General features: G+C 46.9%; 1 pseudogene; it reads left to right on the top strand.

Annotated features, from left to right (window-relative positions):
- The first annotated feature begins 493 nt into the window (after positions 1–493).
- On the top strand, positions 494–18,900 carry LOC125538005 (G-type lectin S-receptor-like serine/threonine-protein kinase RKS1; annotated as a pseudogene).
- The last annotated feature ends 8,848 nt before the right edge of the window (positions 18,901–27,748 follow it).

Here is a 27,748-nt window from a genome sequence, read left to right as displayed (position 1 = left end):
CGACTCGATCCGCGCCCGATTGCGGTGGCTCATCGAACTCCTCGAGCAATCCGGGCGTGAATGGGGAGCTATGGCGTCGTTCCGATTCCAGTCCACCGGCGTCCAGGTCCAGCAGCACGGAGGGGACGACGTCGACGTCGTCCGCGGGCAGCGGCGGTAGGCGGTCGGCGTCGGCAGGGAATCTTTTGTGTGTGGAGGAGGCCGCGGTCGTCCGCTGTCACTTCGTGAACCTCAACTAGTCGGCCTGAGTCTGAATGTTCCACGACAAGCGACGCGTCCTTACAGAGCGAAGTTTCCCCTGTCGCACTCTCCTCCTATCTGAATGCCTGGCAACCATTTTTCTTTGCGCGTGCAGCGACATTGGGAGACTTTGGAGTCAAGTCGCCTGCCATGTTGGTCTGTAGTATTACTGGGAGATGGCTGTCCAGTTTCACTTTTACCTTCTATATCTGCAGCCGAATTGTTCCGAGGAACCACATACCCCTCAATTAGTTCCTTGCTGGGAGATGAAGACGATGGCCTTTAGAGGCAAGTCTTGCATTCTCATTTTCATTCTCCTATTGCTGAGTTCACTCTGCAAATCCGATGACCAGATCACACATGCAAAGCCGCTCTCCGCCGGCGACATCATCGTCTCCAAGGGCGGGAACTTTGCTCTCGGCTTCTTCCCCCCGAACAGCTCCAACACAAGCTTGTACCTTGGCATATGGTACCACAACATCCCCGTCCGCACCGTCGTATGGACGGCCAACCGCGACCATCCAATAGCTGCCACTTCATCTCTGATGCTCTCCATCACCAACAGTTCCGGCCCGGTGTTGTCTGATTCCCAAGAACGACATCACGGGCATGGGAGTTGCTGCGGTGCTGCATGACACGGGGAACTTTGTCCTCTTGTCTCCAAATGGCACAACCATATGGCAGAGTTTTGATTACCCGACAGACACCATTCCCCCCGGTACTAGGATCTACCTGAGCGGGAAGGCTCGTGTTGTCAGGCGTTTAATTGCTTGGAAGAGCCCCATTGACCCATCCACTGGAGATTTTTCTTTGGGCCTTGACCCAAACTCGAACCTTCAGTTAGTCATCTGGCATGGGACTATGCCCTACCTCCGCCGCGTACCAGAATACTATCTTCTATGAAGCGATGGTTGGAACAAGGGACGGGTGCTATTATGAATTCACTGTTTCTGGTGGCTCACCGTATGCACGCCTTGTGCTTGACAACATGGGCGTGTTGAGGTACCTTAGCTGGAACAACCGCTCATCTTGGGCAACCGTCACCGAGAACCCCGCTACCACCTGCGACTTGTACGCTTCATGTGGTCCGTTCGGCTATTACGACAACACTGGGGCTGCCGCGACATGCCGTTGTCTCGATGGGTTTGAACCCGCTGGTCTTAACATTTCGAGCGGATGTAGAAGAACCAAGCAACTGGAATGCGGCAAGCAAAGTCATTTCATGACCTTGCCTAAGATGAAGTTCCCTGACAAGTTTTTCCATGTCCTCAACACAAGCTTTGACGAATGCACGGCCGAGTGCAGCAACAATTGCTCGTGTATAGCCTACGCCTACACCAAATTGAGCAGTAATGGTGCTATGGCCGACCAGTCAAATTGCTTGCTTTGGACAGGGGAGCTTGTCGATACAGGGAAGTATAGCAACACTGCTAGAGAAAATCTTACTAGTGGCGCTGGTTTTTTACATAGCAGTAGCGCGGGCACCCGCGCTATTGCTAGGGCTCTACAGCTATTATTTAGCAGTAGCACGTTTCTAAACAAGCGTTGTAGCTAAAATACTAGGCGCTACTACTATCATCACATAGTAGTAGCACCCTATTTTCTCCCCACGCTATAACTAGGTAAATAGAAATTAAAAATAAAAAAGAGTCAGATGCAATATTCATGGAAATTAAGACAAGTCCAATGCAAATAAACTAAGTTCACAAAACCATCTCACAAGCATTAACGACAATACCACATTTAATATAACCACACAATCTCACAAACTCATATATAGTAGTCAACAATGCATGGATAGATCATACTCCCTCCGTTCCGAATTACTTGTCGCAGATATGGATGTATCTAGATGTATTTTAGTTCTAGATACATTCATTTCTACGATGAGTAATTTGGAACAGAGGGAGTAGTTGATAAGTCTACTAGGTAGTCATACTAGCATATATATGGTTCAGCAGCCACACGCATGCATGGATAGATCTCACAAGCATATGTAGTTCTAGATGATATCGATGACGACCATCATCCTCAAGCCTGGGCGGTGGGTCTTCCTGATAGTAATTAGGATTACCTGTCCAACATGAAGATTCTTGCCGACGAGGAAACTCTTCCACCTAACCGAGTTGAAGTGTGTGCGACCGTCCGTGTCCACGCTTTACACACAAGTGGTGACGGAGCCCCTCGCGGTAAGGTGTATTCCAGCAGAGTCTTCTTCATCAGGCTTGATACCACAACTCTCAGATAAGCTCTTTGGCAATTTCTGAATAAGATAAACATATCAATTAATAAGTAGCCTCACACATTCTACACTATCAAAAGACAGTACTACATTTCTACACTAAGTATAACAATAAAGCATATATATCATCGGATTCACTAAGCATATAAGATTCACTAAGTATATATATATCATCAGATTCACTAAGCATATAAATCATCGGATTTACTAAGCATATAAGATTCACTAAGCATATATATCACCGGACTCTACACTAAGTATAACAATAAAGAATATCATCGAATTACTACAGTAAATGCAACATACCATGATATGCTGATCAACCATGGTACTTGTCAGGCGGGTCACGAATGGCACCCCGACGAAGTCAGCACGTGGCGGAATGATGTCCCATAGGTTGCACACCTCCTTCTCGCTCAACCTCATTCTTTGAGCAATGATGGCGTCACCAAGTGGGTCATCATCATCCTCATCATCTTCTGGTTTGTTGACATAAATCACGGCCAACTTGGGTCTTTCTGCTCTAAGGAGAAGCTGATCAACTCACCAACGGGGATACGCATGTGGGCGATGAAACGGACCCATCCATCTCCTCCCACCTGCATCATATTTCGTCCTTTCTCAACCTCCATAGTGTAGGGGCCCCTAGGAGCCTCAAAGGTCACAGAGTCTCTGGTCAGCTTGTTGAATTCTGACCTCACATTGCATGGAACGATCTGTGTGCAAAAAGCAAAATGATATATACACGATGCATTAATGCCAATAACACTAAAAACAAAATAGTGGTTACTAGTTTCATATAATTTATTACCGCCGCATGAAGAAAACTCGACTGGTAGTAGATGTCGAACAGCGTGCCAGTTGCAAGGCTGCTGGCGCACCTTGACTTGCACTGTCGGCATGGTGGTGATGATGGTGGCATCATTTCACTAAAATTGGCTAGAATTTGACAGATTTTGAATAATATACAAAGGAAAATAGGAAACATCAGGTTCACACCATAGAGAATACACAAAAGGTTCACATGGCAAACAAAATAACAACTAAATTGTAGTTAAGTTCAGACAGTCATAACCTAATAGAGATCATGTAACCCAAACAGAGCCTAATAATAAGATAAATGGCATATTGCCATTATTGCGCAAGCAGACAAGCAAAAGTAGTTCAAAAATAGCCAAATTTTGGCCAAATTTTTGCCCATGGAGCCGAGAGCCTCTGTGAATTCAAATTACATATAACATTTGTACATGAACATGTACATCTAAACTTTTCTGTTTTTCTTTTTTTACATTTGCAAAACCATTTTGAGCGTGTAAGAGCAAATGCTCCCTGGAGCCGAATTGGATATCTGGTGGCTACCATCCTTTAAAAAAAGTTCCTATAGCAAGATAAGACTACCTATAAAAGGGGCAATGCAAGTGTGCATGCTCACTCAACTAACAACCCAAGTAATTACAATTAATTAAGTATCAAAGTACCGACTGATGAAGCTATGTACCTAGGGTAGGGTCATAGACCTGACCTAGACATCCTTCCCTAGGACATCACCCTAAAGCCAGGATCATTCAAAGGGTACCATCATCCACCGACCAGAGACATTCTACTCGGAAGAATCAATGTCACTCGACCGTCGCAGAAGTCACTCGACAGACAGAAGAGCTAAAGCCACTCTGCATGAGCAACGGTCAGGCATTTATTTATAGGCTTAATTGCCATTTATAGCACTTTAGTGTGGGCGTTACCAGTAACGTTCTCTCTTCAATGTACCTTAAACCCTCTGTGACGTGGGCTGGCTGGGGTCCTGGCGCACTCTATATAAGCCATCCCCCTCCACAGGCACGAGGGTTCGCACCCCCTGTAACTCACACGCATATAATCCAGTCGACCGCCTCCGGGCTCCGAGACGTAAGGCTGTTACTTCCTCCGAGAAGGGCCTGAACTCGTAAAAACTCACGTGTACAACTCCTCCATAGCTAGGATCTTGCCTCTATATTCCTACCCCCATTCTACTATCAGACTTAGAACCACGACAGTTGGCGCCCACCATGGGGCCGGTGTCCTAGCGACTTGTTGGAGAAGTTGTGATTTTTCCGATCCCCATCAACATGGTTTCAGGCAGAGGTTTGGCCGAGGGCCGCGAGATCCATCTCGGCGCGCTCATATTCGTAACCGACGACTCCGCTTGGCTCCAAGAAGCGCCACTCGACGTGGAGGCGCTCCCCGTCCGCAGGGCAACGCACTTTCGCGCATGCGTCCGTGGTGTCCTCCTACGACATCCGTCGACTCAGTATCGGTCAGCTCCTGTGTTGACCTCACTCCCTACAGCTCGCCGGAGCAGACGTTCCGGTCGATCGAGGCTTCAACGGTGGGTGAGGCATGTGGTGGCTCACCAGTCGGCCACCCCCAAGTCGCGGCAATCGAGCCCGACGAAACTCTCTATGGCTTGTTCGACCTGTCGACTGGCTCCGTAGAGACTGCATCCGAGTGCGACAACAGCGCCCCCGCTGTGGAAGTTTTGATGGTCAATGGACCACGCAGTCCTCCTGGCTTCACCCGTGAAGAAGGAGGCGATGGGGGCGGCGATCCGTCACGTGTTCACGAAGAGTACCGCCCTGAACCCCTCTCTTCGCAGCGGAGGGAAGAACTTCACTGCCGGAACATGGATGCGCTTCACACTCCTATCGTTGGAGAAACCCCTGAGGCCCAGGCCTTGGAGGAGGCGCGCCTGGCCAACTTGGCTGAGCGCACTCGACTGGAGAACCTCCAGCGCGCACTCGACGAGCATGCTCGGCAGCGTATCCCCGAGTCTAGTCGACGTCAACTTTTTCCGCCTCCGACTCAGGTATACCGAACTTCGATCCAGAATCTCGCAGCTACGGCCCGAATAGCGGAGTCAATTCAACCTTCCCAGTCAGAAGCTGGTCGAGGTTTGGTGCAGATCCGGGCTTTGCTCTGAGCAGCGGGGGAGCAGAATACAACAGTATCTCAGTCGCAGAATAGGATCCATAGCAGATCTGTGGTTGCAGACACAGTCCAGTTGGCTCACAGCCCGAGATCGCCCCCGAGGCGTGAGGGACGTGGGGACCGGCGAGATTAGTACAGAAACCGTGAGCAGTATGATCACCGACTCGATCACGATGATCGTCATCGAGTGCCCGCGCCTCCCCCAAGGAGTGGGTCATACATGCCTCGGCAGCATGATGACAAACGTCCTCACAGTGATGGACGAAGGATTCCAGTCGACCCTAGAGAACCAGGCTTTGATGCGAGATCTATTCTCGTTCAGGGTCTGGTCGACAGAAATAGAGCTCACAGAGAAAGCCATGACAGAGATTTTCCAACCAACAACAGAGTGCATGTCTCAGGTCCAGAGTGCTTCAGCAGAGCCATCTTGGTTGCAGTGATTCCTCCCAACTTCAGGTTGGCGACAGGAGTCAGTAAGTTCACTGGTGAGTCCAAGCCTGACACTTGGCTTGAGGATTACTGAGTGGCTATACAGATTGGTGGTGGCAATGATGAGGTTGCCATGAAGCATCTCCCTTTGATGTTAGAGGGCTCGGCCAGAGCGTGGCTGAATCAGTTAGCGCCTGGTAGTATTTATACTTGGGAAGATCTTGCCCGGGTATTTGTCAGAACATTTGAAGGTACATGCAGACGGCCAGCAGGGATGACAAAATTATAGTGTTGCGGCCAGAAACCGAATGAAACTCTGAGAGATTATATCCAGAGGTGGATCACATTACACCATACATTGGAGAATGTGTCAGATCACCAAGCAATTTGTGCCTTCAAAGAAGGCGTTAAGTATCGGGAATTGAATCTGAAATTCGGTCGGACAGGAGATATGACTCTGACTCGGATGATGGAGATTGCCACCAAATACGCCAATGGTGAAGAGGAAGACCGACTCCGAAGTGGCAAGCACAAAATAGTCGCCCACGAAACCAGAGGAGGGAACTCAAGTCGGAAGCAGAAGCGCAAAGCCGAGCCAGCTGCTCCTGGAGAAGCCTTAGCCGTGACTCAAGGAAAGTTCAAAGGGAAACCCAAAGGACCGTGGAACCCCAAGAAAGTAAAAGATCAAGATGGAAATGATGTGCTAGATTTACCATGCCACATTCACACTAAGAAAGACGAAGAAGGTAATTTCATCTACCCGAAGCATACCACTCGACAATGTCGACTCCTAATCCAGCAATTCCGAGAGAAACAGCTCAAGGAAAAGGACAAGGAATCTGACAAAGTTGAGGATGAGGAAGAGGACGATGATGGTTACCCCCACGTCAATTCCACTCTGATGATTTTCGCTGATGTTGAGACTAAGAGTCGACTGAAAGTCATCAACAGAGAGGTGAATATGGTCGCTCCGGTGACACCCAGTTATTTGGAATGGTCTCAGACTGCCATTACATTCGACCAGTCCGATCACCCAGCGCACATAGCCACCCCTGGGAGGCAAGCGCTGGTGGTCAACCCAGTAGTCAAAGGCACTCGATTGACTAAGGTTCTGATGGACGGTGGCAGTGGTCTGAATATACTATATGCAGAGACATTGAAAGGAATGGGCATTCCGATGCCCAGACTCAGTGAAAGCAATGTGAGTTTCCATGGAGTTATTCCTGGCAAGAAGGCTGCGTCACTCGGCCAGATCGCCCTTGATGTAGTTTTCAGTGATTCCAAGAATTACCACAAAGAAAAGTTGACATTTAAAGTCGTGGATTTCTAGAGTGCTTATCATGCTATTCTGGGCAGGCCAGCTTATGCACATTTTATGGCTCGACCATGTTACGTATACCTCAAATTAAAGATGCCTGGTCCTAAAGGGGTGATCACTATCACTGGCAATCGAAAGAAGGCAGAAGAGTGCTTCCAGAAGGGCTCAAAGATCACCGATGCACAGATGGCAGTAGTGGAAGTACAGGAGTATCAAAAAATGCAGATCCAAGTGATTTGTTGCGAGCTAAGAACCCTGCTACAGATTAAGCATTCTAGTCATCTAGTGAAACGAAGCCGATTCATATTCACCCCACGGATCCCGATGCTGCTCCGATTCACATTTCAGCAACACTCAACTCCAAATAGGAAGAAGCGCTCATCCAGTTCCTCCGTGAGAACTGGGACATCTTTGCATGGAAACCTTCTGACATGCCAGGTGTTCCCAGGGGACTGGCTGAGCATCGTTTGCGAGTCGACCCAAAAGTGAAACCAGTAAAAGAACATCTTCGACGGTCCACCGTACAGAAGAGAAAGGCAATCAGTGAAGAAGTGGCTCGGCTCCTAACAGCTGAGTTTATCCGAGAGATTTATCACTCCGAGTGGTTAGCTAATGTTGTCATGGTCCCTAAGAAGGACGATTCACTTCGCATGTGCATTGACTTCAAAAATATCAATCGGGCCTGCCCGAAAGATCACTTTCCTCTCCCTCGCATAGACCAAATAGTTGACTCGACCGCGGGATGTGAGCGTTTGTCCTTTTTGGATGCTTATTCCGGGTATCACCAGATCCGTCTGTATGGACCCGATGAGATAAAAACAGCTTTCATCACCCCGTTTGGGTGCTTCTGTTATGTCACTATGCCATTCGGCTTGAAGAACGCTAGAGCCACATTCATGCGGATGATTCAGAAGTGTTTACTCACTCAGATCAGTCGGAATGTAGAAGCATACATGGATGACATTGTGGTCAAGTCACGTAAAGGTTCCGACAAGCAGAGAGAGCATACAACAAGCATACAGCAAGCGCCTGGGTTGATGAACTTCCATCAGTTCTTTGGGGACTGAGGACAACTCCCAATCGGTCGACTGGTTGAACTCCATTCTTCTTGGTCTATGGAGCTGAAGTTGTTCTACCGAGTGACTTGCTTCATAATGCACCATGAGTCGAGCTCTTCTCTGAATATGAGGTAGAGCAAGCTCGGCAGGATGCAGTCGACCTCCTGGAGGAGGAAAGAGAGATGGCCTTGATCCGGTCGACCATTTATCAGCAAGACTTGCGTCGATTTCACGCCAGAAATTTGAAAGGTCGAGCCTTTCAAGAGGGAGACTTGGTTCTTCGAGTGGATCAGCAGAAACCACACACGCTCGCTCCTGCTTGGGAAGGCCCCTCCATTGTCACCAGAGTGCTCCACAACGGAGCATACCACCTTTACAATGTCGAGCATAAGAAGGACGAGCCACGGGCTTGGAATGCAGAGTTGCTCCGCCCCTTTTACACTTAATTACCCATTCGAATAAAATGTAATAAGAAGTACCTTTATAATTTGCTTATCAAAGACAAGAGCTTTACAGTCCTCTTAAACGATTGTTGTTGCTTTTATTTGGGTCTAAAATCCCCAGTGGGTGACTTAGCTGCGAATCTGTTTCGCCTGAGTTTAAAAGAAAATCCTACCGAGTGGTGAGCAAGCCTCCCACTCGGAGGCTTAGCTGCGAATCCGTTTTGCCTAAGTTTGAAAAATCCTACCGAGTGGTGAGCAAACCTCCCACTCGGGGGCTTAGCTGCAGTCCAATACTCGCCTAAGTTTGAAAAATCCTACCGAGTGGTAAGCAAACCTCCCACTCGGGGGCTTAGCTGCAGTCCAGTACTCGCCTAAGTTTGTATAATCCTATCGAGTGGTGAGCAAACCTCCCACTCGGGGGCTTAGCTGCAGTCCAGTACTCGCCTAAGTTTGAAAAATCCTACCGAGTGGTGTGCAAACCTCCCACTCGGGGGCTTAGTTGCAGTCCAGTACTCGCCTAAGTTTGTAAAATCCTACTGAGTGGTGAGCAAACCTCCCACTCGGGGGCTTAGCTGCAGTCCAGTACTCGCCTAAGTTTGTAAAATCCTACCGAGTGGAGAGCAAACCTCCCACTCGAGGGCTTAGCTGCAGTCCAGTACTCGCCTAAGTTTGTAAAATCCTACCGAGTGGTGAGAAAACCTCCCACCTGGGGGCTTAGCTGCAGTCCAGTACTCACCTAAGTTTGTAAAATCCTACCGAGTGGTGAGCAACCCTCCCACTCGGGGGCTTAGCTGCAGTCCAGTGCTCTCCTAAGTTTGTAAAATCCTACCGAGTGGTGAGCAAACCTCCCACTCGGGGGCTTAGCTGTAGTTCAGTACTCGCCTAAGTTTGAAAAATCCTACCGAGTGGTGAGCAAACCTCCCACTCGGGGGCTTAGCTGCAGTCCAGTACTCGCCTAAGTTTGTAAAATCCTACCAAGTGGTGAGCAACCCTCCCACTCGGGAGCTTAGCTACAGTCCAGTACTCGCCTAACGTTTAAAGTCCGTCACCATCCGCAAGGACGACGAGGTGCAGGTCGACTGCAACCTTCTCCTTTGGAGCCGCGCCAAAAATACAATGTGCGCTCCATCCCCATCTGCAAGGACGACGAGGTGCAGGTCGACTACAACCTTCTCCTTAGGAGCTGCGCCACAAGTACAATGTGCGCTCCATCCTCATCCGCAAGGACGACGAGGTGCAGGTCGACTGCAACCTTCTCCTTCGGAGCTGCGCCACAAATACAACGTACGCTCCACCCCTGTCCGCGAGGACAACGAGATGCGGGTCGAAAGATTATTTAGAGTAAAGAGCAAATCCCACTCGAAGGCAAATATAAGCATATTCAGAAATAAACCAAGTTCAGACAGATCCTAAAAATTCCAAACGACGGATCAAAAGTATTCGAGCACCAAGCCCGAAGGAGTTTAACGGTTACAACAACCACTTGGAATTCCGAGGCAAATTTAAGGTAGATTTAAATCTCAAAGTTTGTTCATTCGGCAGGAGGAGGGCTGGCGGGTTCGACAAATTCGTCCAAGTCGATTCCATCTGCAATCTGAGTGGCAGCAGCGATGAAAGTCTCCGTAAAGGACTGGAAATCATGTCTTTTGGTGTTGGCGACCTTGATCGCCGCCATCTTATCTTCACGGGCTTCCTTGCAGTGGACTCTTACCAAGGACAATGCCACGTCAGCACCACACCGGGCAGAGGACTTCTTCCATTCTTGCACTTGACCAGGGACCTCGTTGAGGCGAGCCATCAGAGACTCGAGGTCATTTTGAAGCGTCGCCTTTGGCCAGAGTGATGAGTCGATCCGTGAAACTGCCACCTTCAGACGAGCGAGGTAACTTGTAACACTGGCGACACGGGATTCCAGTCGAAGCACATTCATGGCAGCCTCGTCGCCGACTGGAGAAACAATAGGGTCCAAACCCGTCTCGATCCGTCCAGTCTCCTCGTCAAAGTTTTGGCAGAATTCTGCAGTCAAAGAGTTAGTGAGTCGACTGGACTGGACTAAATTGCAAGCAGTAAAGCAGTCGGATTAAAAGGAGTACCTTCCAGCATAAGAAAGAGCTTCTTGGCAAGAGTTCTCAAATAAGCTTCCACGTCATTTCTCATACGAGCCGTAGATTCTAGCTTCTCATTCAGAGCCATCTTATCCTTCTTCAGACGAGTTACCTCTCGGTTGGACTCAGTGAGAGAGGACTTCAGCTTATTTACTTCTTCTTCCACCACTCTGACCGAAGCCAGCTTCTGGTCAGCAAGGGCGGTCTTATCTTGAGCCTCCTTCTGCGCAGCTGCAAGGTCCGAGTCCTTCTTCTCCAGAGCCAACCTCATTTTCTCTGCAAAATAAGCAATCGGATCAAACAAGAGATCGAAGAAATATTTCAAAGGACGGTCGACGTGAGCAGTCGACAGGCAGTTACCTTCCATACCAGCAGCTTCATCTTGAGCTTTCTTCAATTTTTGTTGGGCCAGATCCAAGTCAAGATTGAGTTGCCTCTGCTTCTCCTCAAATTTGGCGAACTTGGAAATGAGAGTACAAGATTTCTGCAGAGGGTAAAATACATATCAATCGACAAGATCAAAGATTATTTACTTCCGTGTGAATAAAACTTAAAAGTTTACTCAGACCCCAGCCGACTGCCCGCAGTCGACTGCGGTCTCGGGGACTACACCCAGCGGGTGCACTTGGCGTGCCCCCACTGATTCAGATCCCACTCGACCGTTCCGCCCGGGTCGAGTATATATATAAAAAAAGAGAGACAAGAACTATTCAGACCCCGGCCGACTGCCAGCAGTCGACCGCGGTCTCGGGGACTACACCCAGTGGGTGCACTTGACGTGCCCCCACTGGTTCAGATCCCACTCGACCGGTCTGCCCGGGTCGAGTGGAAGAAACGAAAGTGAACAGAAGTACTCAAACCCCAGCCGACTGCCCGCAGTCGACTGCGATCTCGGTGACTACACCTAGTGGGTGCACATAGCGTGCCCCCACCGGTTCAGATCCCACTCGACCAGGCCGAGTGGAAGAGCGCAAATACTAAAGAAAACAAAACACCCAGTAGGTGTACAGACTCGACGCAAACAATAAGAGATTATATGAAAGAAAATATTTCAGGTAGCATATCCTAATAGAACAAGGTCAGTCGAAAGCCAACTTACCTGGACATTGGCTCGAAGAATCGCGTTGGCATCGTAAGCAGCCTGGCTATTGTCGTGCACCATCTTCATCCGCTCCATCATCACGCTAGCCTGACGGATGGCCTCCGCAGCGGCGTCCGACTGGCTTTCCGGAACATGATAGTTGGTGAAGAAGGGAGCAGACGACCCAGATGCGGCAGCTTGGAGCTCCGAGGCATGAGGTTGGACGACTGAAGGAAACACTGGTACAATCGACGGTGCGGGGCGCTCACTCGACAATGGGACAACAAAAGTTACAGAGGCCCCACCTGCATCTTCAGGTTGTTGGACGGTTGGTTCTGTCGTCTGTCCCGGCTGAGATGTCTTGCCAGCCGCTACTTTTCTTGTTCTTTTTGGGCCTCGGGGCCACATCTTCATCATCATCCGAAAGCTCGATAACGTTGGGTGGGGCTGCAAATAAATCAGTCGACCCCAAGTGAATCGCCAGAATTTAATTGACCAAATAATCAAGAACAAGATCACGAGAATTGTACCTGGGTTGGAGGTAACCGCATCTTCCATTTCCTCGTCTCGGTATTGGCGGGAGGAAGTTCCAGAGGTAGCAGCACTGCAAATGTCAGCATTCAGTTGGTTATGTTCTGTTACTCGAGTCGACCAAAGGATCAGGTTAGATGGTTACCCAGAGATGGTGGGAATGGTCACTTTGATTCTGGGCAAAGCCTTCGGCGGTTTGGAGGATGCGACCTTCGATGGTTTCGACGCTGGAGGCGGCGCGGTCTTGAGCTGTTTCGATGCTTTCTCGGTCGGCACTGGAGAAGACGTCCGAGGGCGCTTTGAAGACTGCCCAGTTGGTGCGGCCACCAGGTCAGGGGTGCTTGCCGGGTCGTGAGCGTGCTTGGACCTCCTTTCTCTGTGAGGAGGCGAGTGGACCTCTTCTTCGTCACTCGGGTCGTTGCTCTCCTTTCCCTCCTCTGCATCCGAGTGCCACTCGCCACTCTCGCCCCCGCTCGCCTCTCCCTCGACATTTTGCTCTTGCACTCCATTGGGCATTGAGTACATATCAACAAGAGCCTGAAAGACAAGGAATAAAAGAAAGACAGTCGACCGTCAACAAGATGCTACACAATAAAACAAGAAGACACTCGACAATGCAGAATCATACCTGTTCCGGCTGGCGTGAATGGTCGAATGGAACCACCCTCCTGGACCCTCGGGGATTATCCTTTTTGCCGGTAATACCCCTCACCACTGCTCCACCGTGTCCTCGCTAACATCCTCCGGGTGGATCCGAGTGGAATCCTCGAGTCCCGAGTACATCCACATCGGATGGTCACGAGCTTGGAGTGGTTGGATGCGTCGACTGAGGAATACCTCCAACAGGTCCATACCGGTCACTCCGTCACGGACAAGTTGGACAACCCGCTCGACCAACACCTTCACCTGCGCCTTCTTCTCCGGGATCACTCTCAAGGTGGAGGGCTTCTCCACTCGATCCATGGAAAAGGGGGGAAGTCCGGTCGACTGGCCCGGAGTCGGCTGGTCCTTGCAGTAGAACCAGGTCGACTGCCAACCCCGGACCGAGTCGGGAAGGATCATAGTTGGGAAAGTGCTTTTGTTCCTCATTTGAATTCCAAGACCCCCGCACATCTGTATCACGTGCGTCCTCTCATCTCTCGGGTTAGCCTTCTTGACCGTCTGAGAGCGACATGTGAATATGTGCTTGAAGAGACCCCAGTGTGGTCGACAACCTAAGAAGTTCTCGCACATGGACACGAAAGCGGCAAGGTACACGGTGGTGTTTGGAGAAAAGTGGTGGAGTTGAGCCCCAAAGAAGTTCAAGAATCCGCGAAAGAAAGGGTGGGGAGGCAAAGAAAACCCATGGTCGACATGGGTGGCAAGGAGAACGCACTCACCCTCCTGCGGCTGCGGCTCAGTCTTGTTCCCCGGGAGCCGCGCCGATTCGTGGGAGATGAGTCCCCCGTCAACCAGGTCGTCGATGTCATCTTGACTGATTGTCGAGCGGATCCAGTCGCCCTGGATCCAGCCAGGCGGCAGGCCGGACCTCGACGAAGATCTGCCCCGGCTAGTCTTCTTCCCTTTCGCCTTCGCTGTCGCCTTCTTCGCACGCTCCAACGCCACCGTCTTCTCCTTCCCCATGGCAGCGAGTCGAGTTCGAGCAGGGCGACGACGCCGAGAGCAGAAGCAGGCGCAGTGGAGGAATCTGAGGAGGAGGAGGAGGAAGAAGAATGGAGGCACACTGTTCAAAAACCCCGGTTCGGCGCTTTATATAAGGTCACTTCCGAGTGACTGACTTGTAGGCCCGGACGATCTTATCAGATCCCGCAACAGTCGTGCGCGCGATACGTGGCAAAAAAGGTGGCGCAGAGATCGAGGCGGCCTGCCTAATCCATCCTGATTACTGCAGCCTCCCCCGCCCGGTGCGCTTCCCAAAATTCAAATCCCGTGAAATCCGCAGACGGCAGAACAACCCGTCAGACGGAAGATTTTTTTCCATATCTACACTCGAAACTTAACAACGAAAGTTCACCCGACAATACCAAGAATGGATCAAGGCGACTGAACAAGCAGTTGAAGCCATCATGAATGCGCATTCGACGTCCGGGCGAGACATTCTCAAAGCACAAAAGCTGAATCGGAGAGATTATCAAGTCCTTCTCCACTCGAACCCCGAACCATTCGGGTGTTGGGGAACGTAGTAATTTCAAAAAAATTCCTACGCACACGCAAGATCATGGTGATGCATAGCAACGAGAGGGGAGAGTGTGATCTACGTACCCTCGTAGACCGACAGCGGAAGCGTTATGACAACGCGGTTGATGTAGTCGTACGTCTTCACGACCCGACGATCAAGCACCGAAACTATGGCACCTCCGAGTTCTAGCACACGTTCAGCTCAATGACGATCCCCGGACTCCGATCCAGCAAAGTGTCGGGAAAGAGTTCTGTCAGCACGACGGCGTGGTGACGATCTTGATGTTCTACCGTCGCAGGGCTTCGCCTAAGCACCGCTACAATATTATCGAGGATTATGGTGGAGGAGGGCACCGCACACGGCTAAGAGAACGATCACGAAGATCAACTTGTGTGTCTAGAGGTGCCCCCCTGCGCCCGTATATAAAGGAGCAAGGGGGAGGAGGCCGGCCCTAGGAGGGGCGCGCCAGGGAGTAGGATTCCTACTCCTAGTTGGAGTAGGTTTCCTCCTTTCCTAGTCCAACTAGGAGAAGGGGGGAAAGGGGGGAAGAGCGGAAGGAAGGGAGAGAGGGGTCGCGCCTCAAACCCCTTGTCCAATTCGGACTGGGCTTGGGAGGGGCGCGCGCCACCTCCTGGTCCTTTCCACTAAGGCCCATTAAGGCCCATTGCTTCTTCCTCGTATTCCCGTAACTCCCCGGTACCTCCGAAAATACCCGAATCACTCGGAACCTTTCCGATGTCCGAATATAGTCGTCCAATATATCAATCTTTACGTCTCGACCATTTCAAGACTCCTCGTCATGTCCCCGATCTCATCCGGGACTCCGAACTCCTTCGGTACATCAAAACTCATAAACTCATAATATAACTATCATTGAAACCTTAAGCGTGCGGACCCTACGGGTTCGAGAACAATGTAGACATGACCGAGACACGTCTCCGGTCAATAACCAATAGCGGAACCTGGATGCTCATATTGGCTCCCACATATTCTACGAAGATCTTTATCGGTCAGACCACATAACAACATACGTTGTTCCCTTTGTCATCGGTATGTTACTTGCCCGAGATTCGATCGTCGGTATCTCAATACCTAGTTCAATCTCGTTACCGGCAAGTCTCTTTACTCATTTCATAATACATCATCTTGCAACTAACTCATTAGTTGCAATGCTTGCAAGGCTTATGTGATGTGCATTACCGAGAGGGCCCAGAGATACCTCTCCGACAATCGGAGTGACAAATCCTAATCTCGAAATACGCCAACCCAACATGTTCCTTTGGAGACACCTGTAGAGCTCCTTTATAATCACCCAGTTACATTGTGACATTTGGTAGCACACAAAGTGTTCCTCCGGCAAACGGGAGTTGCATAATCTCATAGTCATAGGAACATGTATAAGTCATGAAGAAAGCAATAGCAACATACTAAATGATCGGGTGCTAAGCTAATGGAATGGGTCATGTCAATCACATCATTCTTCTAATGATGTGATCCTGTTAATCAAATAACAACTCTTTTGTTCATGGTTAGGAAACATAACCATCTTCGATTAACGAGCTAGTCAAGTAGAGGCATACTAGTGACACTCTGTTTGTCTATGTATTCACACATGTATTATGTTTCCGGTTAATACAATTCTAGCATGAATAATAAACATTTATCATGATATAAGGAAATAAATAATAACTTTATTATTGCCTCTAGGGCATATTTCCTTCATCGGGGGCTAATGATGAAGCTATGTACCTAGGGTAGGGTCATAGACCTGACCTAGACATCCTCCCCTAGGACATCACCCTAAAGCCAGGATCATTCAAAGGGTACCATCATCCAATCGACCAGAGACATTCCACTCGGAAGAATCAATGTCACTCGACTGTCGCGGAAGTCACTCGACAGACAGAAGAGCTAAAGCCACTCTGCATGAGCAACGGTCAGGCATTTATTTATAGGCTTAATTTTCATTTATAGCACTTTAGTGTGGGCGTTACCACTAACGTTCTCTCTTCAATGTACCTTAAACCCTCTATGACGTGGGCTGGCTGGGGTCCTGGCGCACTCTATATAAGCCACCCCCCTCCACAGACACAAGGGTTCGCACCCCCTGTAACTCACATGCATATAATCCAGTTGACCGCCTCCGGGCTCCGAGACGCAAGGCTGTTACTTCCTCCGAGAAGGGTCTGAACTCGTAAAACTCGCGTGTACAACTCCTCCATAGCTAGGATCTTGCCTCTATATTCCTACCCCCCATTCTACTGTCAGACTTAGAACCACGACACCGACCCCTGAATCATGAAAGGCCAGCACACTGCAAGTGCTCACTTGACTTAATAGCCCATAAAAGCATATACGAACAACACTTCAAGTGTGCATGCCAAATCCTAAGATCTAGTAACATATAAGATGATATGTGATACTAATTAACAGTAGAATCTAGAGATGCATATGTGATACTAATCCTATTAATCCATATGTGATACTAATTAACAGTAGGATAGTGGTCGGGAAGGGGAGTGGGGAGGCGGCCGACGAAAGAGGGGCGGCGAGAGGGGGGAGGAGCGCCGCGTAGGGGCGGCGAGAGGGGGGAGGAGCGTTGCTTAGGGGAGGACGAGCGTTACCTGCAGCGGCGGTGGCGCGCGTGGTGGTTGGGGTGCTCCAGCGGTAGCGCCGTCGGCTGGGATGAGGCGGTGAGGAACCCTAATCACGGCGGTGGCGTCGGGCGGAGGGAGAGGATCGATGTGAGAGCGAGAGGGGTGCGGGGGGGGGGTGGTTTTCTTTTTGCTTTTTGTGTAGTAGTAGCGTTGCGTATGGGCCGGCGCTACTGCTAAGCCCACTAGCTGCAGTGCCTGTTCAAAGCAAACGCTACAGCTAAGTAGGCTACCGTTTTTGCCCTGTGGCCCACGTAACAGCAGCGCGGCCCAACCTAACAAACGTTGTTGTTATTAAGTAGCAATAGCGCGTTCTTTACGAGGCGCCACTGCTACATACCAGTAGCGTGGGGTATATAACCCACGCTACTGCTAAATGTCTACCTATAAGCATTTTCCTAGTAGTGCAACAATGACAAGAACCTGTACCTCCGGCTTGCTAACTCTCCTAGTATGCACCACTCCATTTTAACCTTCTGTTATCTTGGCACTTAATGTTATCAAATCAACACCAACATTTAATCATGGGTCATCTATTATATATATGAACTTAACAGTTGTATAGCAGACTGCCAAATACTTCTTTGCATCCAAATAATTTGGCGTAGGGGTAATCAGTAGATCTATAACTATTCTATACGAGCATAATGCAACATGCTCATGGTAACACATTTATCTAGTCCACGGATCACTCATAGTACTGTAAATTATTTTTGTGTTTAAAAAAGTGATGTGTTAAATTTATACATGATTTGTTTTGCAGTTCGAAATGGCAAATTGGTAAAGATTATACTCCCAACCATGTCATGTGTGCTGATACTCGCATGCATCGCCCTTGGGATATGCAAATACAAAGGTAAAATAAAAAATGTCTCTCGTTTCAAAATTGTACTTCATTTTTATGAGTGTTAATAACAAAGTATTGATCTTTATAGCAAGCAAAAAAAACAAGGAAATCCACAATGGACCAATGCCAGGATACCTTAGCTCATCTAATAAAGTTGGAGGTAAACATGTGGACTTTCCTTTTGTTAGCTTTGAAGATATTGCCACGGCAACGGTTAATTTCTCAGACTCTAAACAAATCGGAAGTGGTGGTTTTGGAAAAGTTTATAAGGTAACAGAAAGTTCTGCATTCATCGTATTAGTAGAACCGGCTCTTTTTCTAGAGAATAATTTTATCTGTGGAAAAATACCTTTCATAGTTTCACAATTTCGGATGATGCAATCATGCAGGGTATCCTGCAAGGGAACACTGAAGTTGCTATCAAAAGACTCAGTAAGGGTTCTGGGCAAGGGATGGAGGAGTTTAAAAATGAGATAATTCTAATTGCAAAATTGCAGCACAAAAACCTTGTTAGACTTCTTGGTTGTTGTATTCATGGAGATGAGAGGTTACTTATTTATGAATACTTACCAAATAAAATCCTAGATGCCTTCCTTTTTGGTATGTTCAGACTTCTGATACATATTACAAGTTTTTTATTAACCGAAAGTATATCATTGATCGCTGATTGTATACTTTCTTTATTTTTCATCTTTGGAGATAGCACAAGACAATATGTGCTTGATTGGCCCACATGCTTCCAAAAAATTAAAGGGGTGGCGAGGAAGGGGTGGTGTGTCGCGCGCGGGAAAATAATTCTAGCTGGATAGATGGTCCGGAACTAGACCCTTTGCAGAGCGGTTTTACACATTATTCTCTATATGTGCCCTCTCATAGCTTATTGTGAGCGCGGCATTAGCTAACCTGGGCTCTATTGCCTTCCGGCGTACCTTTGGGGCGGGGGAGCTCGCACAATGGGAGGAGTTGCTCGAGTATATTGCCCTACACACCCCCTCCCTTGAGCCCGATTCCCTGACCTGGCGCCTTGAGCCCAATGGCAGGTTCTCCACAAAGTCCCTGTACCAGGCTATTGTGCCCACTCTTGGGCCTATTGAGCTTTTGGTGATATGTGAGATCAAGCTCCGTATGAAAATCCGCATATTCCGTTGGCAATGGGTACGCGGTCGTCTGCCTTCGGGCATGGAGGTGCCTAAGCGTAATGGCCCGGGCACGGCCTTTGCCCCATTTGTATTGTCCCAGAGGACTCCAACCACATTTTCTTCCGGTGCCTGGCGGCTCGGTTCCTTTGGAGCAGCTTCCAGGAGGTTGTTGGTGGTGATTGGTGCCATGAAAACCTTTCGGACATGTTTGGGGAGATCCTTAGGCTCCCCAACCCTAGACGTGCCCCCCTATGGGTGGCTATGGGTACCCTCGCGTGGACCCTTTAGTGCATCCACAATAAATTAGTCATCGAATGCGTGATACCTTGCCGTGTGACTGACGCGATCTACAAAATGTGAGGCTTCTTACAGCTATGGAGACCTCTTAGCAAGCAGCGTGATCGGGACATCATCGACACCATCATCACGGGTCTTCGCTCATATGCATCGGCGTTAGCACCGCCACCCCCCCCCCCCCCCCCGGAGCCGGATTAGCACCTGTTTTCTTTTATGTTTGGGGCTTGTTTTGTTGTGCCCCCAACGGTTATTTGAGACTTCCTTGAACTTGAACCTGTTTTCACTTGTTGTTTGATGCTTGCTGATGTTGCTTTATAATATATAAAGCGGGGGGACCCTTTTTCGTAATTGCTAACCCAGCTGACCCTGAAAGTGCTCACCATGAATAGAGCTTATGACATTCGCAAAAAATAGAGCTTCTGCCAGTTCCTAAAAGGAAATGGAGTACAGACGATTGGGGTGTCAATGGTGATTATGAAATGGCGGCGAAGGATGTGCTCTATGTCATGGTGAGAGTGTTGGGGTACGTAGTAATTCATAAAATTTCCTACGATCACGCAAGATCTAACTAGGAGGTGCATAGCAATGAGAGGGGAGAGTGTGCCCACGTACCCTCGTAGACCGAAAGAGAAGCGTTTAGTAACGCGGTTGATGTAGTCGAACGTCTTCACGATCCAACCGATCTAAGTACCGAACGTACGGCACCTCCGTGTTCAACACACGTTCAGCACGATGACGTCCCTCGATCTCTTGATCCAGTTGAGGACGAGGGAGAGTTCCGTCAGCACGACGGCATGGAGACGGTGATGATGAAGTTACCGGCGCATGGCTTCACCTAAGCACCACGACGATATGACCGAGGTGTTAAACTATGGAGGGGGGTGTCGGTGTCAAAACCGGCAGATCTCGGGTAGGGGGTCCCAAACTATGCATCTGTGGATCAATGGTAACACGAACGAAGGAGACGATATTTTACCCAGGTTTACGCCCTTTTAATGGAGGTAAAACCCTACATCATGCTCTTATTTATATTGATGGAGTATCAAGTACATAGTTGATCTACCTCGAGATCATATGTTGTGGTCTAAAACCTTAGGGTATGATGAATAATGTCATCATCTATTGACTGGCCTGGCCTTGGCTTATATAATGTACCAGAGGCCTAGGATAACAAGAGTCCTAGTCGAATATGTTGGTGGAGAGGAGTCCTTGTCTTGATCACCAAGCCTTGTGGAATCTTCCTCGTGTGCGGCATGGGCTGCTCGAAGTGGCCCATGAGTGAACTGCCATGGGGGTCCTCGGCCCAATCCACCTGGTCGGGAGACGACGTGGTGAGTACCCCCTAGTCCACGACACCGTCAGGGGGCATCGCACACAGCTAAGAGATTGTCTGTTGTGAGTTTGGGGTGCCCCCCCTGCCTCCATATATAAAGGGGGAGGAGAAGGTGGCCGGCCAAGGGGGCGCGCCATGGGAGGAGTCTTACTTGGACTCCTAGTCCAAGTAGGATTCCCCCCTCCTTCCTTCCACCGGAGAAGGAAAGGGGAAGGGAGAGAGAAGGAGAAGGAAAGAGGGGGGTCGGCCCCTTCCCCTAGTCCAATTCAGTTTGGGAAAGGGGGGGCGCGCCCCTCCTCACGTGGCCTTTCTCCTCTCCTCCGATATGGCCCAATAGGCCCAATACTTCTCCCCGGGGGTTCCGATAACCCCTCGGTACTCCAGTAAAATATCCGAACCACTCGGAACCATTCCTATGTCCGAATATAACCTTCCAATATATGAATCTTTACCTCTCGACCATTTTGAGACTTCTCGTCATGTCCGTGATCTCATCCGGGACTCCGAACAAACTTTGGTCATCAAATCACATAACTCATAATATAAATCGTCATCGAACGTTAAGCGTGCGGACCCTATAGGTTCAAGAACTATGTAGACATGACCGAGACACATCTCCGGCCAATAACCAATAGCGGAACCTGGATTCTCATATTGGCTCCTACATATTCTACGAAGATCTTTATCGGTCAAACCGCACAACAACATATGTCATTCCCTTTGTCATCGGTATGTTACTTGCCCGAGATTCGATCGTGTTATCATCATACCTAGTTAAATCTCGTTACCGGCAAGTCTCTTTACTCGTTCCGTAATGCATCATCCCATAACTAACTCATTAGTCACATTCCTTGCAAGGCTTATAGTGATGTGCACTACCGAGAGGGCCCAGGGATACCTCTCTGATACACAGAGTGACAAATCCTAATCTTGATCTATGCAAACTCAACAAACACCATCGGAGACGCCTGTAGAGCATCTTTATAATCACCTAGTTACGTTGTGGCATTTGATAGCACACAAAGTGTTCCTCCAGTTTTCGGGAATTGCATAATCTCATAATCAGAGGAGCATGTATAAGTCATGAAGAAAGCAATAGCAATAAAACTAAACGATCATAATGCTAAGCTAACGGATGGGTCGTGTCCATCACATCATTCTCTAATGATGTGATCCCGTTCATCAAATGACAACACATGTCTATGGTCAGGAAACTTAACCATCTTTGATTAACGAGCTAGTCAAGTAGAGGCATACCAGGGACACTCTATTTGTCTATGTATTCACACATGTACTAAGTTTTTGATTAATACAATTCTAGCATGAATAATAAACATTTATCATGATATAAGGAAATATAAATAACAATTTTGTTATTGCCTCTTGGGCATATTTCCTTCAGTCTCACACTTGCACTAGAGTCAATAATCTAGATTGCATAGTAATGATTCTAACACCCATGGAGTCTTGGTGTTGATCATGTTTTTCTCGTGAGAGAGGCTTAGTCAACAGGTCTACAACATTTAGATCCGTATGTATCTTGCAAACCTCTATGTCTCCCACCTTGACTTGATCGCGGATGGATTTGAAGCGTCTCTTGATGTGTTTGGTTCTCTTGTGAAAATCTAGATTCCTTTGCCAAGGCAATTGCTCCAGTATTATCACAAAAGATTTTCATTGGACCCGATGCACTAGGTATTACACCTAGATCGAATATGAACTCCTTCATCCAGACTCCGTCATTTGCTGCTTCCCAAGCATCTATGAACTCCTTCATACATGTAGTCCTTTTCACGTACTTCAGGATGTTCTTGGCCGATGTCCAGTGATCCACTCCTGGATTACTTTGGTACCTCCCTACTAAACTAATAGCAAGGCACACATCTGGTCTGGTACACAGCATTTCATACATGATAGAACCTATGGCTTAGGCATAGGGAATGACTTTCATTTTCTCTCTATCTTCTGCAGTGGTCGGGCATTGAGTCTGACTCAACTTCACACCTTGTGAAAGTCCAATTAAGCGTCTTGATCTATCTCTATAGATTTTGATGCCCAATATATAAGCAGCTTCACCGAGGTCTTTCATTGAAAAATTCTTATTCAAGTATCCTTTTATGCTATCCAGAAATTCTGTATTATTTCCAATCAACAATATGTCATCCACATGAAATAATAGAAATGCTACAGAGCTCCCACTCACATTCTTGTAAATATTGGTTTCTCCAAAAGTCTGTATAAAACCATATGCTTTGGTCATACTATCAAAGCGTATATTCCAACTCCGAGAGGCTTGCACCAGTCCATAAATGGATCGCTAGAGATTCCACACTTTGTTAGCACCTTTTGGATCGACAAAACCTTCTGGTTGCATCATATACAACTCTTATTTAAGATATTCATTAAGGAATGTAGTTTTGACATCCATTTGTCAAATTTCATAATCATAAAATGCGGCAATTGCTAACATGATTCGTACAGACTTAAGCATCGCTATGGGTGAGAAGCTGATACGTCTCCGTCGTATCTACTTTTCCAAACACTTTTGCCCTTGTTTTGGACTCTAAATTGCATGATTTGAATGGAACGAACCCGGACTGACGTTGTTTTCAGCAGAATTACCATGGTGTTATTTATGTGCAGGAGCAAACGCTCTCGGAATGATCTGAAACTTCACGGAGCCACTTTTTGGAAAATATGAAAAATACCTGCAAAAGATGAAGGCCAGGGGGCCCACCACCTCTCCACGAGGGTGGGGGGCGCGCCTGCCCCTAGGGCACGCCCCCTACCTCGTGGGCCCCCTGTTGTCTCTCCGACTCCAACTCCAACTCCATATATTGAGTTTCGGGGAGAGAAAAAATCAGGAGAAGAAATCATCGTGTTTTACGATACGGAGCCGCCGCCAAGCCCTAAAACCTCTCGGGAGGGCTGATCTGGAGTCCGTTCGGGGCTCCGGGGAGGGGAATCCGTCGCCATCATCATCATCAACCATCCTCCATCACCAATTTCATGATGCTCACCGCCGTGCGTGAGTAATTCCATCGTAGGCTTGCTGGACGGTGATGGGTTGGATGGGATCTATCATGTAATCGAGTTAGTTTTGTTAGGGTTTGATCCCTAGGTGTCCACTATGTTCAGAGATTGATGTTGCTATGACTTTGCTATGCTTAATGCTTGTCACTAGGGCCCGAGTGCCATGATTTCAGATCTGAACCTATTATGTTTTCATCAATATATGAGTGTTCTTGATCCTATCTTGCAAGTCTATAGTCACCTATTATGTGTTATGATCCGTTAACCCCGAAGTGATAATAACCGGGATACTTACCGGTGATGATCGTAGTTTGAGGAGTTCATGTATTCACTATGTGTTAATGCTTTGTTCCGGTTCTCTATTAAAAGGAGGCCTTAATATCCCTTAGTTTCCATAAGGACCCCGCTGCCACGGGAGGGTAGGACAAAAGATGTCATGCAAGTTCTTTTCCATAAGCACGTATGACTATATTCGGAATACATGCCTACATTATATCAATGAACCGGAGCTAGTTCTATGTCACCCTAGATTATGACTGTTACATGATGAACCGCATCCGGCATAATTCTCCATCACTGACCCATTGCCTACGAGCTTTCCACATATCGTTCTTCGCTTATTTACTTTTCCGTTGCTATTGCTATCATCACTAAAAAATACCAAAAACATTACTTTTACTGCTGTTACCCTTTGTTACCGTTACCACTACTATCATTTTACTTTGCTACTAAATACTTTGCTGCAGATATTAAGTTTCCAGGTGTGGTTGAATTGACAACTCAGCTGCTAATACTTGAGAATATTCTTTGGCTCCCCTTGTGTCGAATCAACAAATTTGGGTTGAATACTCTACCCTCGAAAACTGTTGTGATCCCCTATACTTGTGGGTTATCAAGACTATTTTCTGGCACCGTTGCCGGGGAGCATAGCTCTATTCTTTGAGTCACTTGGGATATATACCTGCTTATCATTATGAAGAACTTAAGAGATCCAAAAACCAAGATCTATCCCTCAACTACGAGGGGAGGTAAGGAACTGCCATCTAGCTCTGCACTTGATTCACCTTCTGTTATGAGTAAGTTTGTGACACCTACACCTGCTTCTGCTATTCGTTCTGATATGTCGCATGTTATTGATGATGCCACTTCTGCTATGCATGATACTTATGATGAAACTACCTCTATGCCTGATACTACTATGCCACTTAGTGATTTTCTTGATGAACAACTTGCTAGAGCTAGAGAAATTGAAAATATTGAATCTGATGATACTGATGAAAGTGATGATGAAGAATCACTTGTTATTCCTAAGGGTTATGTTTTTGATCAAGAAGCTTCTTTTGCTATTTTAGCTTGCAAAAATAGAAATGAACTCAAAAGGTTATTAGCTAAATGGAGTAAGCAATCTCTAAATCCTAGAATGAAACCTGACCCTGCTTTTGCTACTTCACCTATCTTTGTTACTGATAAGGATTATGAATTCTCTGTTGATCCTGATATAATTACTTTGGTTGAATCTGATCCTTTTCATGGTTATGAATCTGAAACTGTTGTGGCACATCTTACTAAATTGAATGATATAGCCACCCTATTCACTAAAGATGAGAGAACTCGTTACTTTTACATCCTTAAAATATTCCCGTTCTCATTAAAGGGTGATGCTAAGATATGGTTTAATTCTCTTGATCCTGGTTGTGTGCGTAGTCCCCAGGATATGATTTATTACTTCTCTGCTAAATATTTCCTTGCTCATAAGAAACAAGGTGCCTTAAGGGATATATATAATTTTGTGCAAATTGAAGAAGAGAGTCTCCCACAAGCTTGGGGGGAGGCTTCTCCAATTACTTAATGCTTTGCCTGATCATCCTCTTAAGAAAAATGAAATACTTGATATCTTCTATAATGGACTAACCGATGCCTCCAGAGATTACCTGGATAGTTGTGTTGGTTCTGTTTTCAGGGAAAGAACACCGGATGAAGCTGAAATTCTATTGAATAATATGTTGACAAATGAAAATAATTGGACATCTCGGGATCCAATTCCTGAGCCTATTCCTAAACCAACTCCGAAGAAGAGGGGTATTCTATTTCTCAGTCCCGAAGATATGCAAGAGGCAAAGAAATCTACGAAAGAAAAGGGTATTAAAGCTGAAGATGTTAAGAATTTACCTCCTATTGAAGAAATACATGGTCTTAATTTACCGCCTGTTGAAGAAACATATAATCCAAATCCTTCTCCTATTGAAGAAACTCATGGTCTTGATAACCTGACACATGTAGTAAAGGTAAATTCTCTCTATAGATATGATAAAGCTGAAATCCCATTTACTAAATTTGCTAGCCCATGCTTAGATGAGTTTGATAAATTTATGGCTAAGCAAGAAGACTTTAATGCTTATTTTGGTAGACAATTTAAATACAATTCAAATATGCTTGGACACTTGGGTGATTATATGGCTAATGTTAAAAGTGAACTTAAACTTATTAGTAAACATGCTTCTATGGTTACCACTCAAGTAGAACAAGTACTTAAAGCTCAAAATGATTTGCTCAATGAATTGAATAGTAAAGATAATGATAATGATGTTAGAGTGGCTACTAGAACTGGTAGAATGACTCAGGAACCTTTGTATCCTGAAGGCCACCCTAAGAGAATTGAGCAAGATTCTCAGAGAAATCATACATATGTACCTAGTTCTTCTAAAAAGAAGAAAAAGGAAAATGATAGGACTTTGCATGCTTCTAGTGATCCTATTGTTGAAACACCTGAGAATCCAAATGATATTTCTATTTCTGATGCTGAAACACAATCTGGTAATGAACCTGAAACTAGTGATAATGTTAATGATAATGTTCATAATGATGCTCAACCTAGTAATGATAATGACATAGAAATTGAACCTGTTGTTGATCTTGATAACCCACAATCAAAGAATCAATGTTATGATAAAAAAAAGACTTTGTTGCTAGGAAATGTGGTAAAGAAAGAGAGCCATGGGTTCAGAAACCCATGCCTTTTCCTCCCAAACCATCCAAGAAAGAGGATGATGAGGATTTTGAGCGCTTTGCTGAAATGATTAGACCTATCTTTTTGCGTATGCGATTAACTGATATGCTCAAAACCAATCCTTATGCTAAGTACATGAAAGATATCATTACAAATAAAAGAAAGATACCGGAAGCTGAAATTTCCACCATGCTTGCTAATTATACCTTTAAGGGTGGAATACCAAAGAAACTTGGAGATCCAGGAGTACCCACTATACCATGCTCCATTAAAAGAAATTATGTTAAAACTGCATTATGTGATCTTGGAGCCGGTGTTAGTGTTATGCCTCTCTCTTTATATCGTAGACTTGATTTGAATAAGTTGAGACCTACTGAAATATCTTTGCAAATGGCTGATAAATCAACTGCTATACCTGTCGGTATTTGTGAGGATGTGCCTGTTGTAGTTGCAAATGTTACCATTTTAACGGACTTTGTTATTCTTGATATTCCCGAGGACGATAGTATGTCTATTATTCTTGGAAGACCCTTTTGAATACTGCAGGGGCTGTTATTGATTGCACTAAAGGCAATGTCACTTTTCATGTTAATGGTAATGGGCATACGGTACACTTTCCGAGGAAACAACCTGAAGTTCATAGTATCAACTCTATTGGAAAAATTCCATCGATTATATTTGGAGGTTTTGAATTTCCTCTTGCTACTGTCAAGAAGAAATATGATGTTCTTATTATTAGGGATGTGCATATCCCCGTTGAGGTAACATAGTGTTATTCGAAATTTCTCCGGTTCCATGTTATTCGGAATGAGTTCGTTAACAAGACTTGATCAACCTTGTTAGTGGAT

This window comes from Triticum urartu, chromosome 2A, assembly GCF_056163025.1.
Source record: "Triticum urartu cultivar PI428250 chromosome 2A, HENAU_Tu73, whole genome shotgun sequence".
NCBI lineage: Eukaryota > Viridiplantae > Streptophyta > Magnoliopsida > Poales > Poaceae > Triticum > Triticum urartu.
Note: the sequence above shows the minus strand (reverse complement) of the source record. Positions and strands in the feature narration are given on the sequence as shown.